Source organism: Siphateles boraxobius, unplaced genomic scaffold (assembly GCF_051911475.1).
Source record: "Siphateles boraxobius isolate OS27281-9 unplaced genomic scaffold, OSU_SipBor_1 66, whole genome shotgun sequence".
Classification (NCBI taxonomy): domain Eukaryota; kingdom Metazoa; phylum Chordata; class Actinopteri; order Cypriniformes; family Leuciscidae; genus Siphateles; species Siphateles boraxobius.
The window spans coordinates 10,657,876-10,674,328 of record NW_027509193.1 but is presented as its reverse complement, the minus strand read 5'-3'; positions in this window follow the sequence as shown (position 1 = coordinate 10,674,328).

Sequence of the window (16,453 nt, the reverse complement as noted above, 5' to 3'; positions counted from 1 at the left end):
TCAGAGGCCAAGCCCACAGTTTCCACAATTCTGGGCGGGGGTGAAGTATCGTGCCCCCCGCCTGGGAGAGTAGATCCCTCCTGACCGGGAGCTCCAAAGGAGAACCGTCCAGGAGAGAAATCAGGTCCGCAAACCATACTCGGGCCGGCCAGAACGGGGCTACTAGTAGTAGACTGACCCCGTCCCGGCGGACCCTCTCCAGAACTCCTGGTAACAGAGCAATCGGGGGAAAGGCGTACAGACGTGACCTCGGCCACGGCTGCACCATAGCATCCAACCCCAGGGGGGCTGGAAGAGTGATGGAGAACCACCGATGACAATGAGTGGTCTCCTTGGAAGCGAATAGGTCCACCTCGGCGCGACCGAAACTCAACCAAAGGAGCTCCACCACCTCGGGGTGGAGTCTCCATTCCCCTGGCCTCGGCCCCTGCCTCGACAGGGAGTCTGCTACCACATTCAAATACCCAGGGAGATACATTGCTCTCAGAGATAGTAGCTTCCCTTGGGACCACAGGAGGATCTGACGGGCCAACTTGTAAAGCCGGCGAGACCGCAGGCCCCCCTGATGATTTATATAAGAGACCACCGACGTGTTGTCTGATTGAACTAACACATGATGGCCTCTCAGGTCTGTTAGGAAGTGTTTCAGAGCCTGAAACACAGCCAACATCTCTAGACAATTTATGTGCCACGAAAGATGATGATCCTGCCACAGACCTTGGGCTGGGCGACCACTCATGACCGCCCCCCACCCTGTGAGGGAAGCATCCGTCGTTAGCGTTATGCGACGACAAAGAGCCCCCAGCACAGGACCTTTGGATAGGAACCAAGTTTCTCTCCACATGACCAGAGCACGAAGGCAGCGCCGCGTGACTTTGAACGTGCGGAGCGGATTTCCCCTCGGGGAGAATCCCTTGGTCCTGAGCCACCACTGTAGCGGTCTCATGTACAACAGGCCGCAAGGTATAACGTTGGACGCTGCTGCCATCAGACCCAACAGTCTCTGAAACTGCTTGACAGTGAGTAGCTGGCCTAGCTTCACTTGTTTCACAGCTGAGAGAATCGAAGCGATGCGGGTCGGAGAGAGTCACGCCCGCATCGATACCGAATCCCAAACGACACCCAGAAAAGTGGTCTTCTGGGAAGGAGATAATACACTTTTCTTTGCGTTCAGCCTCAACCCCAACTTTCTGATATGAGCGAGGACGACATCTCGATGCCGAACCGCCATCTGCTCGGTCTGAGCTAAAATCAACCAATCGTCGATGTAATTGAGAATACGAATGCCCTGAAGCCTCAGAGGCACTAGTGCTGCATCCATGCATTTCGTGAAAGTGCGGGGAGATAAAGCTAGGCCAAACGGAAGAACCCTGTACTGGTACGCCTCGCCCCCGAAGGCGAACCTCAGGAACTTCCTGTGTTGTGGAAGGATGAACACATGGAAGTATGCGTCCTTCAGATCTATCGTGACAAACCAGTCCTCGGACCTGATTTGAGACACGATCTGCTTGATAGTGAGCATCTTGAATTTTAGCTTCCCTACCGAGCGATTCAATATGCGCAGGTCTAAAATTGGACGCAACCCCCCATCCTTCTTTGGAACGATGAAATATCGGCTGTAATAACCTGACTCCAAACTGGGAGGAGGAACCCGTTCTATAGCCTCTTTTTGAAGGAGCGTTTTCACCTCTTGTTCCAATACCAGAGCCTGCTCGGGGCCCACCACTGTGTGCAGAACCCCTCTGAATTTTGGTGGACGACACCTGAACTGGATAGCATAACCCTTTTCTACTGTCTGCAGGACCCAATGAGATATTTTTGGAAGGCTTTTCCACTCTGCCAGAAATTCTACTAAGGGTACCAGCCTCTCGAGACTGGCCTCTGGTGTAACTTGAGCAGCAGACGCAGCGCCCTGTAACGGCGCACCGGCAGGGAACAACTGGTCTGACCGCTCTGAGACCCTCCTCAGAGGGAGCGAGCGTCCCTCGGGAAAGCGCTCGCTGGGATCGTCTGTGCCCCGGCATAAAGGCGGGGTTGGCAGAACGAGCCCCTGAGGGCACCGAGGAGGAATGGGCACCGTAAAAAGAGGTGAACACCTTTCCGCCTCGGTGGGGACCACCCTCAGCATCCTGAACGGCTTGGCGTCAGGACTTCTTCTTAGCCGAAGCCTTCTTAGCCAATATAACTGTCCTCAGATCAGTTCTACTGGGAGAAGGCTTCGGCTGAGAGTGTCGCGGCTGAGCCCACTGTCCAGCAGGGGGAGCACGAGACGCGACACTCTGCCTCTGCTGCGCTCTATGTGATGAGCTCGAAGACGGCCGGGGCTGGTCCCGCCCAGCAGCCCCAGGGACATGAACTTTAAGGGGAAGAAACTTTTTAAAAGCTGCAGTTTGTTTCTTTTCTTCTTGGAATTTATCGATAACTGAATTCACAGCATCACCAAACAACCCCATGGGAGAAAGAGGAGCATCTAAAAGAAAAGCTTTTTCTCTCTCTTTAATATTAGTCTGATTTAACCACAAATGTCTTTCTGCGGCCACCAGAGCTGCCATAGAACGACCCATTAATTTGGCCGATTCTCTGGTGGCACGCAGGGATAAATCAGCAGCCTGACGCAGTTCGCGAACTACGTCAGTACTGACCTCCTCACTCTCACTCATGTCCCTTAGCAGATCAGCCTGGTATGCCTGCAAGATTGACATAGTATGCAGACATGACGCAGCCTGACCTGCTGCCGAATATGCTTTACCCACCAAAGCCGAAGTGTTTCTTAAAGGCTTGGTGGGTAATGCCGGTGCCTTAAAAGATGACGCTGCTTCGGGGGAGAGATGGCTCGCAAGCGTCTCTTCCACACGAGGCAAAGCACCATAACCATGAGCCTTGGCTCCCATAATATTAGCGTATGTTGAAGTCTGGGGACTAAACACTCTATATGACACCGGTTTTCTCCATGATTTCGACACCTCGGTGTGGAGATCATGGAAAAACGGCAGGCACCGGCGTGGAGGCTGCACACGTGACGGCAAAAATCTCTCATCCAACTTTGATTTAGAAACAGACTCCTGTCTAGTCACTGGCCATTCAATATTAAGTTTTTCAACAGCTCTTGTTAACACCTCCATAAGCTCATCACTCTCAGGAGTGTGGGGTGGCGAATCCTCCACATCTCCCTCAACACTAACAACATCAAGTTCCTCAGAACTGGATAGCTGCAGCATTGGTGCCTCAGCCCGAGCGGAAGAAACCGCAGCGCGTGCTTCCGAACCCGGGACTGAGGCACTGGATCTCACAGGTGAAGGGAGAGATAAGGCAGAGCCCGTCTCAAACCCCGCTGTGAGATCCATCTGCGATCCCCACGATAAGCGCCGCCGCTCTGCCTCGGCAGAAGCGGGACCCGAACCGCGGGGAGCGCGCACCGAACCGCTCTCCTCAAAGAGCGATCGGCGGGAGCGGAGCGTCCTTAACGGCAAACGCTCGCAATGCTCACAGTCTGCTCCCTCGAGAGCAAACTGGGCATGCTGAACTCCCAAACAAACAACACAAAGATCATGTGTATCCCCGCTCGTTAAATAACGCGAGCAGGGAGGAACACACTTTCTAAACTGCTGTTCGTCCGCCATAATCTCTCAATATATATATATATAGGGATAAATTGTTTGTGTGGTGCAGGGTATGTAAGACAGACAATATCACACAGGGACAGATTCACATGTAGCGCGACTGAAAGCACAGAAGCTAATGCGCTTGTGTTTTTGGGGTGCTTTATAGTTTCCTGGTCGATGACGTCACCCGCCTATGACGTTTCATCTCTCCATTGGGCTGATTCCATACGTGCTTCATGACGCACAACGCAGGGGCGTTCCCGCAGCGTTTGACGCAGCTCGAAGTTCCCTTGAAAGGGAATTATAATAACCATGATATTTTTTGTTAACTTCTCAGCTTAAGTGAATTATTATTTAACCTTTACATTATTGTTGAACCATGGTATTAAAAAAAACTACACAATAGTAAGAGCTGAACAGTTGCTTCATTTATCCAATTTCCTCCATGGAAAAAGTGGGCCGGTCTTGGGCCTGAAACTCCCGGGCTGAAAAGTGGCCCCACTCCGGCCCTGGAGGGCACAGATTAAATATTAAACACACTGGGGGATTCTAGTATCATTCTAAATTCCAAATAAGTGATCAAGCTCCATTGCCTGTTCTCTCTTAGTGCTACAGTACTTGATATGTCAAGATAAATACTGACACACATCAGTCACGACTGAGGCCCCATCCACACTACTACGTTTTAGTTTAGAAACGCAGACCTTTTGCTACGTTTGCACCTCCCGTCCAGACTAAAACGGCAAAAACGAAGACCTAAAACGGAGAAGTTTAGAAACGCTGCCGATCCCGTTTTGCGTTTTGAATCTCCGGAGGGCGTTTTAGTGTAGACGGGTCAAAACGGAGGACTTTAGAAACGATGACGCAGAGGCTCAAGCTCGGCTCTCTGATTGGATGTCATACAATGGAAGAAAACACACAACAACAGCCTGGACTGCCAGCTACGTAAGTGCAAGTAAATTCTGCATTTCACAATGTGCGCCGGAGGCAAGCTATTATTCCAGCGATCTGTGACAGTTCCCGTGTGCAGCGGTGGTATCGACCGCACATGGAGCGTCGGTTTTGAGTTAAGCCGGGAAGAACCAGTGCATGGTGGGATAACTTTATCAATGAAGTTGTAGTTCCTGAGGAATGGTGCGAAAACTTTTGAATGTCAAGATCGGCACTTATCAACCTCAGCGAAATCTGAGCAATAGTCAATCCGTTTCCTGTTTGCGCGTGTCGGTCTAAACAGGAAACGGATTGACTATTCCTCAGATCAGTTGGACGGAGATCAGTTCTAATACGCAGCTAAAATACTGGTGTGGACGGAGATCGTATTCGTTTTAATTCTCCGTTTCTAAACTAAAACGCAGTAGTGTGGATGGGGCCTGAGGTGAACACTGACTGACAGCTAGCTGAGGATAAGTTATATTCCTTTGCAGAACAAAATTATTTTATTGATTACAACTAAAATGGTACTTGACTTAATCATGTATTGATTAACAAAATCTTTTTTTTTATTCCTATTCTACAGCACTAAAATTTATGGAAGCTTGTTTTCACCATGAAAAATTTAATTGCACCTTTTTACCTTAAATTTCTACGCGCTATAAACGCGCAATTGCAAGAAAAGAAGTCAGAATTTGAGCTGAATCTTGTGATTCTGACTTAACTCGCAGTTACGAGTTTATATCTCACAATTCTAAAAAGTCAGAATTGCAAGACAAAAAGTTGCAATTTTGTTTAATCCGTGGTGAAAACAAGCTTCCCTAAAAATCAAAACTAATCAGCACTAAAAAAAAATGTTTTATGAATTTAAATTGATTAAATCAAATCCAATAAAATGTTTTGTTAACTAGCAAGTCTTACCTTTTACCCCAAGACACATAACGCAACAATTAACTTTAAATTGTAGTCTTCAAGATCCAGTCCCATGCATGCTGGGATCTAAACCTATTGTTGATTTTCAGTTGTCAACAATAGTCATTTTAAAATAATTGCTTTGTCCTATAATATCACTTAGAAATACTCTCCGCTGCACTTCCAAACTGTGTTACTTACTCTGGAATTCAGCAAACACAGACAAGCGCAGTGTGAAAACGCTGAAAAGTCCTAATGCTGGTCTGTATATCCGCACTCTTGGAACGCAGCCCGGCCATTGAAATTTGAGGACCAGAACTAACTGCTGTACTAGTTTTAAATTAATCAATGCAAGGGCAATACTGGATCAACCCGCAGAGAATTAGACAATAACATCTAAAGTGCAATGCAGTTAGAGCAATTACACCCACAGAAAACATTTACATAAAACCTTTCAAACTTAAACAAAACTTTTTTTGTATTGCAATAATGCTCCAGGCCCTGGATGGCAAAGTAAGTAAAAGCTTTTTTAATTGGGTTGGGCACAAATGTCAACCCTTTACATGATTAAAATGTTTCAAGTGTCTTCCTGCATTACTGTCCATCACCCTCCGGCTTTCTTTTCTCACATTTCTTTCAAACACATCTCTACATCCAAAATGATCTCATAACCATGCATTGGTATTTTTTGTTTGTTTGTTTGTTTGTTTGTTTGTTTGTACTGATAAACTCATTGCATCAACTTCAAGTCATTAAGTATTTCACTTAATTAAATCAAGTTAAATAGCAGTCACTGACTCCCACAAGACTGTAAATAGTTTAATTTTATTTTCACAAATTGTATTGTTCCTAAAATGCCTGCATGTGTGGGAACTTTATACAGTACATCCCTCAAAAAATGGACAAATGTGAATGTGATATCATCACAAGACTTGAAATGATAATGAAATATTGTGGGGAAATATCCAAATGTTTGCTAATATTTAATTGTATTGTATTACAATTACAATTAATTGTATATGTATAATTATATTGTAATTAATAATTGATTTTGGTGATGTGTATATTGTTATTAATATGTGATTCTACATAATCAGGTCAGCTTGAAGTTACGATAGTCTTTTCTTCCCTATTTTTACATGTGTGTGTGTGTGTGTGTGTGTGTGTGTGTGTGTGTGTGTGTGTGTTGTGTGTGTGTGTGTGTGTGTGTGTGTGTGTGTGTGTGTGTGTGTGTGTGTGTGTGTGTGTGTGTGTGTGTGTGTGTGTGTGTGTGTTGTCATTGTGTATGTACATGGGGGGGAACATTGTGTATGTACCCCCCCCACCACCGTGAACAGAGTTCTACCATTCTTGCAATACCATGAGACTTCCTGTCATGTGACCATTTAAATTATAATTTTTCATTCATCAATAGTGCAAATATTTCATTTGGGAATTTGTAGGGCTCTTAAAAGTGTGAAATGGATATATTTTTGCCTGACTTTAACTTTCCCTCGCCAAGAGTTAATTTTACCTGATCTAACAGTTCAGAATAGTCACCAGTGAAGGGTTTGGAACGTCTCAGGTTACAACTGTAACCTATGTTCCCTGAGAACAGGGAACGAGACAATACGTCATCGACGCTATGGGGAACGCCTCAGGCGTGACAGGTGTCTGAAATCAAGTATCAACTCACAACAATCATGTTGACCGGCGCAGCCCGTGCTTCATCAGCTCGAATGATGAGCACGCAACCTGGATGTATAAAAAGGGCGCCTTGAGACCGTGACAACATCCTATCGTCTGAAGGGACTGTTGCAGGCAGGCCCCGAGGTATGGCAGGGAGACGTATTGTCTCGTTCCCTGTTCTCAGGGAACATAGGTTACAGTTGTAACCTGAGACGTTCCCTTTCGAAGGGAACTCAACAATACGTCATCGACGCTATGGGGAACGAAATACCCACGCCGCCATACTAAGGGGAGTGCATGCCCAATGGCAGTGACAACTGTCAGAACCAGTAATACAAAGGACACTAAAACCACTCACCCTAGGTCACGTTGGGCTGTCAGTGACAGCACTCCCTACCGATCATAGCCCAAGCTAATGAACCGAGAAAACTGCCAGAACATAGTTCACGGGAGGAATATCTGGGCCAGCTCAAAGGCTTAGGACCACAACTTCCTAATAGAAGGGGTCCCTTCTAGGGAGTGTGGCTAGGGGACTCAAGGGACACCCAGCCAGTCACTATTCAGGAGAGCATGCCTCCTGACATGCCACCAGGCTGGCCTGGTGATCTATCCTAAGACGCACAGTCTGGCCATTGCCTGTCTGTCCGAGACAGAGCCTCTGGAAACTGCCTTGGAAAAGGCATCCAAAACTGAAGGCCTGCAAAGCTGGCAGAAACCATTCAGTTCCGGATCACAGAGACGGGATTCCCCGGAGAGTGTGACTCAACCTCAAGAAATGACGGAAGACGTCCACTCAATCCATGGGCCTACCCAGTGTTCGTTCTGAACACTGAGAAAGTAAGAGGGATCAAAACCAGGAAGGTCTTCTGAAGCCTAAGACCTGATAACCCCCTATGTGGGGAGCTCCAGTACATGAGGGCTCATATCACGAAGGCCGGTGAGGCCTGAAACCTGACGACCACAGCATGTGGAAGTACATACTCAGGAAGGCCCATGCGGCCTGTAACCCGGCGACCACAGTATGTGGGAGCTCATATTCAGGAAGGCCGGGTGAGGCCTGTAACCTGGTGACCACAGTATGTGGGAGCTTATATCCAGGAAGGCCGGGTGAGGCCTGTAACCTGGCGACCACAGTATGTGGGAGCTCATATTCAGGAAGGCCGGGTGAGGCCTGTAACCTGGCGACCACAGCATGTGGGAGCTCATATTCAGGAAGGCCGGGTGAGGCCTGTAACCTGGCGACCACAGTGTGTGGGAGCTCGACTCACAACCTTGCTTACCAAACATGTCCCCGGCTCTGTACAGGAGGCGAGTTCTGAAAAAGAAGAGAAAAATTTTATTTGCGCAAAAGAACATTTTCACTCAGCATAAAACCTGCAGCATGCGGAATGAGGCACACCAGGAGTCAGAAACTCAGTAACCCCCTCTTTCTTTTCTTTCTTTTTTTTTTTACTGTTTCACAAGTAAAGGTAAGGTGCTCCTATCAACCAAGCTGAAGCGGGCCATCAGAGAATTCATGAGCTCATCATGGGCCCCGCCCTAGGCCTGATGTAGGAGGAGCCTGGGAGCGATGGTGGATAGGAAACAAGATCCAGGGAGGTTAACGTTTGGTCTGAGAACGTTTGCTCTGGATCACCTCCCTGAGATCGTGCCTCACGCGGGAGTTACGCCTCCTGCGCGCCCTGCTCCCTCTGCTAGGAGGAGGGGGCGCGCGGGAAGCGACACTGGCCTTCTGGGCCTGTCTGTGATCCTCAGACCACGACGGACCAGGCCCTCCCGCCTGCCTGGGCTGGGCCGAGGACCTCCGCGGTATGCAGCTCTTAAACGCCGCAGAGCGCACCCTCGCCTCCCTGAACCTATCGACCACCGTGTTGACAGAAGGTCCGAAAAGCTCGGAAGGCGAAACCGGCGAATCGAGGAGAAAGGTCTTTTCTTTCTCCCCGATGTCAGCCTGGTTGAGCCACAGATGCCTCTCCGTGGCCACCATAGCCGCCATCGAACGACCGATGGAGGCAGCAGACTGTTTGGTGGCCCGGAGAGACAAATCCGTGGTGCGGCGCAGCTCTGCGACCGCGTCAGGGGACAGACCGGCCCCCTGATCGAGGTCCCGCAGCAGGTCGGCCGGGTAGGCCTGAAGGACCGCGAGGGTGTGCAGAACCGCTCCTGCCTGACCTGCTGCTGTGTACGCTCTGCCATTCAAGCGTGATGTAGTCTTAAGCGGCTTGGATGGCAGGGACGGAGCTCCTAGTGACGAAGACCGACCAGAGGCGAGATAGTTGGCCAACGTCTCGTCCACTGGTGGCATCGACACATACCCGTGCTCCGCGGCCCCATCCACAGCAGCGAAATTATTCCGCTGATGCAGATGAAGACGCGCAGAGAACGGGTTCTTCCATGCCTTCTCGATCTTAGAGTGGAGATCAGGAAGGAATGGAAGGCTCGTCCGGGCTGGTGGTTTATGGGAAGGGAGGAACCGATCGTCCAAAATACCACGAGCAGGTTCCTCCCGGACGCGCCTCCACTGTAGCTGTAATCTGTTGGTGGCGCGCCCCATAACATCCACCAACTCAGCGTACACTGGGCAGGAGGGCTGAGATGGTTCAGTCTCAACCAGACTGACATCATCAGCAGCCAACTCCTGCCCGGCCCGAAGAGAACCGGTTACAGATCCATCAGAAAGAGAAAGAACCTCTTCAACATCGACCTGTAACTCACCCTCGTCAGCTGGCAGATCATCCGCGAGGTTAACGCCCCTCTCCGGACGATCTGCCAGCTCCATCTGAGAGCCCCACGAGCTCACGCGCCACTGAGCCTCAGCCCGAGCGGGACCAACATCGCGGGGTTCAGATGCCGCGCCCACTTCCCTCGAGAAGTGGGACAGACGAGAACGGAGCGTTTTCAGACAAAAACGCTCACAGTTTGCGCAGGAAGCTCCCTCGAGAACTTCCCGCGCGTGCTCTTCTCCCAGGCAGAAAACGCACAGATCGTGTGAATCCTCCGGTGTCAAATATCTGGGACACGGGTCGGCACACTTGCGGAAAGTATTTCTCCCCTTCTCTGCACGCTTCATTTTTGTTGACTACTCAAAAACAGACAAACAGTCCCTGAATACGAAAAGGATGTTGTCACGGTCTCAAGGCGCCCTTTTTATACATCCAGGTTGCGTGCTCATCATTCGAGCTGATGAAGCACGGGCTGTCGCCGGTCAACATGATTGTTGTGAGTTGATACTTGATTTCAGACACCTGTCACGCCTGAGGCGTTCCCCATAGCGTCGATGACGTATTGTTGAGTTCCCTTCGAAAGGGAACTGAGTATTTTCTTTCTTATGGTGTCATCTGCCATGACATCATTTTTCTTGTAACTGTAGCATCATTAGTCACATCGTGGCATATACGTTCAATCCAGCAGCCTAAAAACTAAGAGCTCTAAAATAAAATGGGAGGTGAAAAACTATCTGACTCACAAGAGAAGTTTAATTTCCTCTCAACTTGAAATGCAGTGATTAAAATTTGATCACTCTAGGGTTTTAGGGCTTTGTTTTTCTGTGATTTAATAAAATCACTGCGGTTAAGATTGCCTAAAGGTTAAGTGTTCTCTTGAAGGGCACATAAGATCTGGTTTTTAATGCATAACGTTTTTGCGGCTTTTTTATTTTTATTTTTGTGGCCTCTTCAGCACATTCATTTAGAGAAGTCTGTGAAGTCAAGTCGCTTTGGCCAATGCTCAAATTTTTCATTTCACTTTTCCCACTCAATAATAAATAAATAAATAAAATCACTACTTAGTTTTCTCATAAAACAAGCTCAATTTTCTTGAGAAGCAAATTGTGTGAGATATATTATGACCAAGGAAAAACTTAAGGCCCTTATATACTCACAGTGAATTTCTTTTTCGTTCTTCGCTTTGGGGTAAAAAGAAGTTCGAAATACACGACCAGCAATATACGTTTAGCAAACAGTGTCGTTTCAATGAATATTTAAATATGTGCTGTTTGTAGGAGCACTGCAATTCGGCACATTAAGTTACGTTTATGTATATGTAACACACTCGAAGAATAACAAACTCCAGAGCGTGTTGGATTCAAGGTTCTTTACTGTCTTACTCTGCAACTGGAATTACAAAACATGAACAGCACATGAGATGGCATTGCTCACGCAGGCACATTGTAACATATTACAACAAATGCGCATGCGCCTGTCATCCACGATTAACTTTAATACTTCCTTTCATCTATTCAAGTCTAACTGACACCATAAACTGCACATTATAGACATTAACAACCAAGCACATATCTGTTTTCGTCTTAAAGACAAATATCAGACACCTTCTGTTCTCACATATAGTTACGGATGATCTGATTAACACTCTATATTGAGCGATTCACCACTATAACAGCCTATTTAACTTATGCCTTACTCATTTACCTCATACAACAATTTGTGCATGTATTTGACATTATTCCTTACCTGAAATTACAAAACATGAACAGCACATGAGATGGCGTTGCTCACGCAGGCACATGGTAACACATTACAACAAATGTGCATACGTGCCTGTCATCCACGACCCTTAGCTCTTAATGCATACCTATCAGAACTGTCTATGAGTACAAGTTATATGCCTAAATGAATAATTTTTTAACATCTATTACTCATTCTATACCTTATATAAACATAGAAACATCTGGGATGAGATTACAATTAAAGCTAACAAAATAACGATTCTCATATTTTAACGATGTCTTTAATGACTTTTCGGGGCTGGCAAATTTCAATCCCTGAAGAAGCCTATGGAGGAGTATGGAGGAGTGATCCAGCTCTCAGATTTCATCAAAAATATCTTAATTCATGTTCCGAAGATGAACGAAGGTCTTACGAGGTTGGAACAACATGAGGGTGAGTAAATACTGACAGAATATTCATTTTTGGGTGAACTATCCCTTTAACATGCAGATGATAGTGTGGTGAGTGAGGGGGGCGTTGTTTTTTTGTTTGTTTTATTTTGCTCACACTCCAAGCATATTGGCTTGTGGGGAAGGTGATGCAAGTGCATATGGGAACCTCAAATAAACAATAATGGACAACCTAACCCTCACCTTTAACTAAGCTGGGGCCCACATTCAGCTCATTAAAGTGCCCACTCTGACCCCATGTCAGTGATGACACCCATATAACCCAGATAAAACCCATGTGGGGCCCACATGGATATGTTGGCAATATTAAGATTTGTTCAGTACCTATTAAATACCACTATCAAATATCAGATATAAAATACTTAACCCTTGTGCGGCCTTCGTATAGGGGTATACACGCATGGTCTTGGGTCCCAAGACCCCAGGCAACAAAATGTAATTTTGTAACAAAATAACAGGGTTTTTTTTAACATATGTAATTTAACTCTGTTAATTAATATTTTTACTCCACATTTGTGCAGTTTTTGGAGGAGTTATGATATCTTTTAAATGTGTATAAATAAATAAATAATATAAATATATATATATTAAATAAATTTAATTTGTGGGGATAACATGGATAATTTGACATGGTTTAGTGTAAAATTTGTGCCCATCTTTTGGAAAATGCAGTTTTAAAAGTAAAACATTTTCATTTTAGCCAGTAGATGGCTGTATAGCTCCACTATATGCTATTTGCTATTTGACTAACTGAAAGATATCTTTTCACAAGTTTTGGTTTTACAGTTGGATTCATATCTAAATATTATGAAATCACAATTGTAACAATAAAAAATACTTTTTGTCAAAGTTTAACTTTTCTTTTTACTGTGCCACTTCATTTCTGTCAATGTGTTTTCTGCGTTGTTTCTGATTTTGATGATGAATTTTGTCCATTTTCTAAGAATTTGTGTGTTTCTAAGAATGTGTTTTCGAAGATTTTTTTTTATTTATTTTTTCTGAACATCTTTTCATTCTCTCCAGTAAAAATGTGTAAAATTTTACTGAAAGGCAATCCTTTCCTAATGTTTCATGAAGCGGAGATCTCTGAGGGGTATGTATGGTCTTTCCAGAGTTTCTTTGTTGAATCTGTTAGTGATGGCTGGATGAAGGTTAGAAGGGACTCCATGACTGTGTCTCTGGATTGTCCATGGGTGGACAGCCAACAATCTCAATGACAAACACAAGGCAGTCTGTTGAGTTCCCGTACACATGAGCAACTTCCACCAATGCTCGTCCTCAGGGTAAAAAAAGCCAGACATGAGCACAAGTAGAATTGACAAAGGCAGTTACTTTACTCGCCTTAGTTTCAGGCATTATGAGATCAGCAGGCATGTCTGGTGACAACAATCTCAAAATGGTTCAGACAGGGCGGAAACATTTGACTGGAGGCGCTGCGTGAGATCGGTTGACTGATTTTAGGTTAGGCCTATACTTGTTAGACGAGTCGCAAAGAAAAAAAATAAAAATTATATCTACAATATGTACACTTTACCCTTCTAAACATTGCTATCTTGACTCCAAAGGTTATTAATGCATAATTAATAGATATTCTGACAGGAAATGAAAGGATCCAGTCGCAAATGCAGAAAAGTCAGCTTATTTATAAACAGAATAGTCAGGCAAGATGGTCAGAATTGTGGGTAGAAGATGGTGAATGGCTGGCCTTGGCAGTGAGGAGACTGCAAAGGGATGAGTGTCGTCTGCTGGTAGATAGTGCCATGAAAAACCAAGTGAAATGATGCAGATATAATACAGACACAAACAGGGAGCGAAACAAAGTATTAAGTATCCCACAGAGAACTGGAAACAAAACTGTATAGGGAGAAACAGCAGGCATGAACACCAAAACAATCTGAAAAAAGACAAGAGCAAACACAGCACATTTAAAGGCAGTACTGATGAGCTTCAGGTGCGATGAGCTGATTAGCTCATCAGCTGAGAAGTGTTGCCAAGCAACTCCAGCAGCCAAAAGGTGACAGAAAACACAACAAGCAAGCTGAACACACAAACCTGCGAACCGTGACATATTCTGTATCATTTAATTACTTCAGATACATATTAATATAATATCAAGCTTAGGGAAATAAAAAAAACAGCCTTGTTGTTTTTATTATTTATAATAAAATAAATAAATAAATATTTTAGGCTTTACAATAATTGTCACTAATTATGCTGCAGTTATTGTTTGTAAGTTGTTATTTTTGTTATTTAAGATGTTATTTTTGTTATTTAAGATGTTGTTTTTTTAAGCAGTGCATTTCTTATTCCATGCAGTGACACTGACTGAGGGGGTAAAACGGAGTTCATCCACAATTTCTGTCTTTGCCTAATTAAAAATAAAGGCTGTGAGTTTAAAAATTTCCTGCCGTAAATGTATAAAACATTTATTTTTGTGAGTGAATGCAGTACAATCACGAACATAAATGGACAACTTTAATGGCGATTTTCTCAATGTTTCGATTTTTTGCACCCTCAGATTCCAGATTTTCAAATAGTTGTATCTCGGCCAAATATTGTCCTGTCCTAACAAACCACACATCAATGGAAAGCTTATTTATTCAGATTTCATGTGATGTATAAATCTCAATTTAAAAAAAAACACCCATATGAATGGTTTTGTAATCCAGGGTCACATTTGTTCACCTGGCTGTTATTACTCATGTACATCAGCCAAACAAAATCTAAAGTTAATGATTTAATGGTCAAGAGCCCAACTAAAACAAACACTGATCACCATAATGGTGACTTAACATTTCACTTTTCTTCTTCAGTGATTCTGTTAGTTAACATCAGGTGTCTTCAATAATGCTCAATCATCACTCAATTATTCACTTAATTGTCTCATTAACTTTAACACTGCTTCAGTGTTCATTTAACACTCTGCTCAAAGTTTATATAATTCACACTCTCAGTGTTAATTTAACACTTGGGATTTTGCTGTGTGCATGAGTGAATTATGGATTCTCGAGCCATCGATATCAACCAATTCAGCACCATCGCCATGGACAGCACCTGGTAACGTCGTACGTAAGAAGGTATATCTTAAGCAGCTTCTTACGGTATGGTTCGGGGAATACGCCTAGAAATGGTGTACCTTTAGTTAAGTTATACCTTAAGAGTCTTCATAGCGCGCTGAGAGACAACGTTATCAGAAACGCAGCCCTGGACCTTTTTATTTTAAGGTGAAAAAGATGTTTTTCACTGTTCAGATCACTAGTAGTACCTGCATAATGAGTAGGTAATACTTGAGATTTCCATTACACGAAAGTAGATGTTAAAACTTCATGCTGATTTGTACTCGACTTTCGCCAAGATAAGCACCAACTAAGACGTAGCTTTATAGTAACCTATGCTTCTCCATCCATTTAAGCCTCTTTCCATCTGGTGATGTGAATCTCCTTCTGTCTGGTGTTAATGGCTGCAGGGTAATTGGCACGTCAGCACACACAACGGCTGCAACCACGGTGCAGTCTCCCCAGTTTAACAGCATGACAACCGTCTGGATTGAGCTTAGTAGGGGACATCTCTAGGGTCTTCAATTGTGCACCTTCCGTCCTCAGTGTTTCGTCGACTAGCCCATGACACCTCGAGAGGGCTCGACAGTGACTCTGGCGTCCCAGAGTCACCCCCCTCCGTCCCCCACTCAACTCAGCCCAGCTTACTGACCCTTACATCCCTCCTGCTGCTGAGGTTGCTCCTTCCACGTAGTTCACATGTGAGCTACCCACAATCTCTCACAATCTCCGCAACCCAACCATACGCACCAACCCATCTGACTTAGGCTGTCGAGCCCCACTGCAGTCGTTAAAGCAGGTCAGTGGCAACGGTTCCGTATGGCATACTACCGCAAAACACAATATCTGTCCAAACACCAATCCTCATTCACGCAAAATACACATGGGCGTAATAACTGTGAGTAATTAGTGATGCATTTTATGATCACGTTGCGAGTAAACAAATACAATTGCTAATGTCTCAGACACGATAATGTTATGAATAGTAATTAATTTTTAATTATTTACAATTTGTCACAAATTACCTATTAGTTCTTAATGAAAAATCTTATTAAGTAATTATTGATTACCTAATAAGGAACTATCTTAGTCCTAAATTTGATATTACTTACTGATTAGTCAAGCTTGTTTCTATATTAGTTAATAGTAGTAGCTGAAGTGTTAATGTAGAACTACTCATTAGTCCTGGATTGCTTCCTGCATAGTTACTTATTAATGACCGACCATTATTCTAAAGTGTTACCCATTTATTAAGTATTAGTTATTAGGAGATCTATTAGCTAAACAGTGCTTTACCATAATTGAATTATTAATAGAATTAGAAACACTAAACATAAATTAGAAACATTTAGCCATGTTTTAGTGATGAA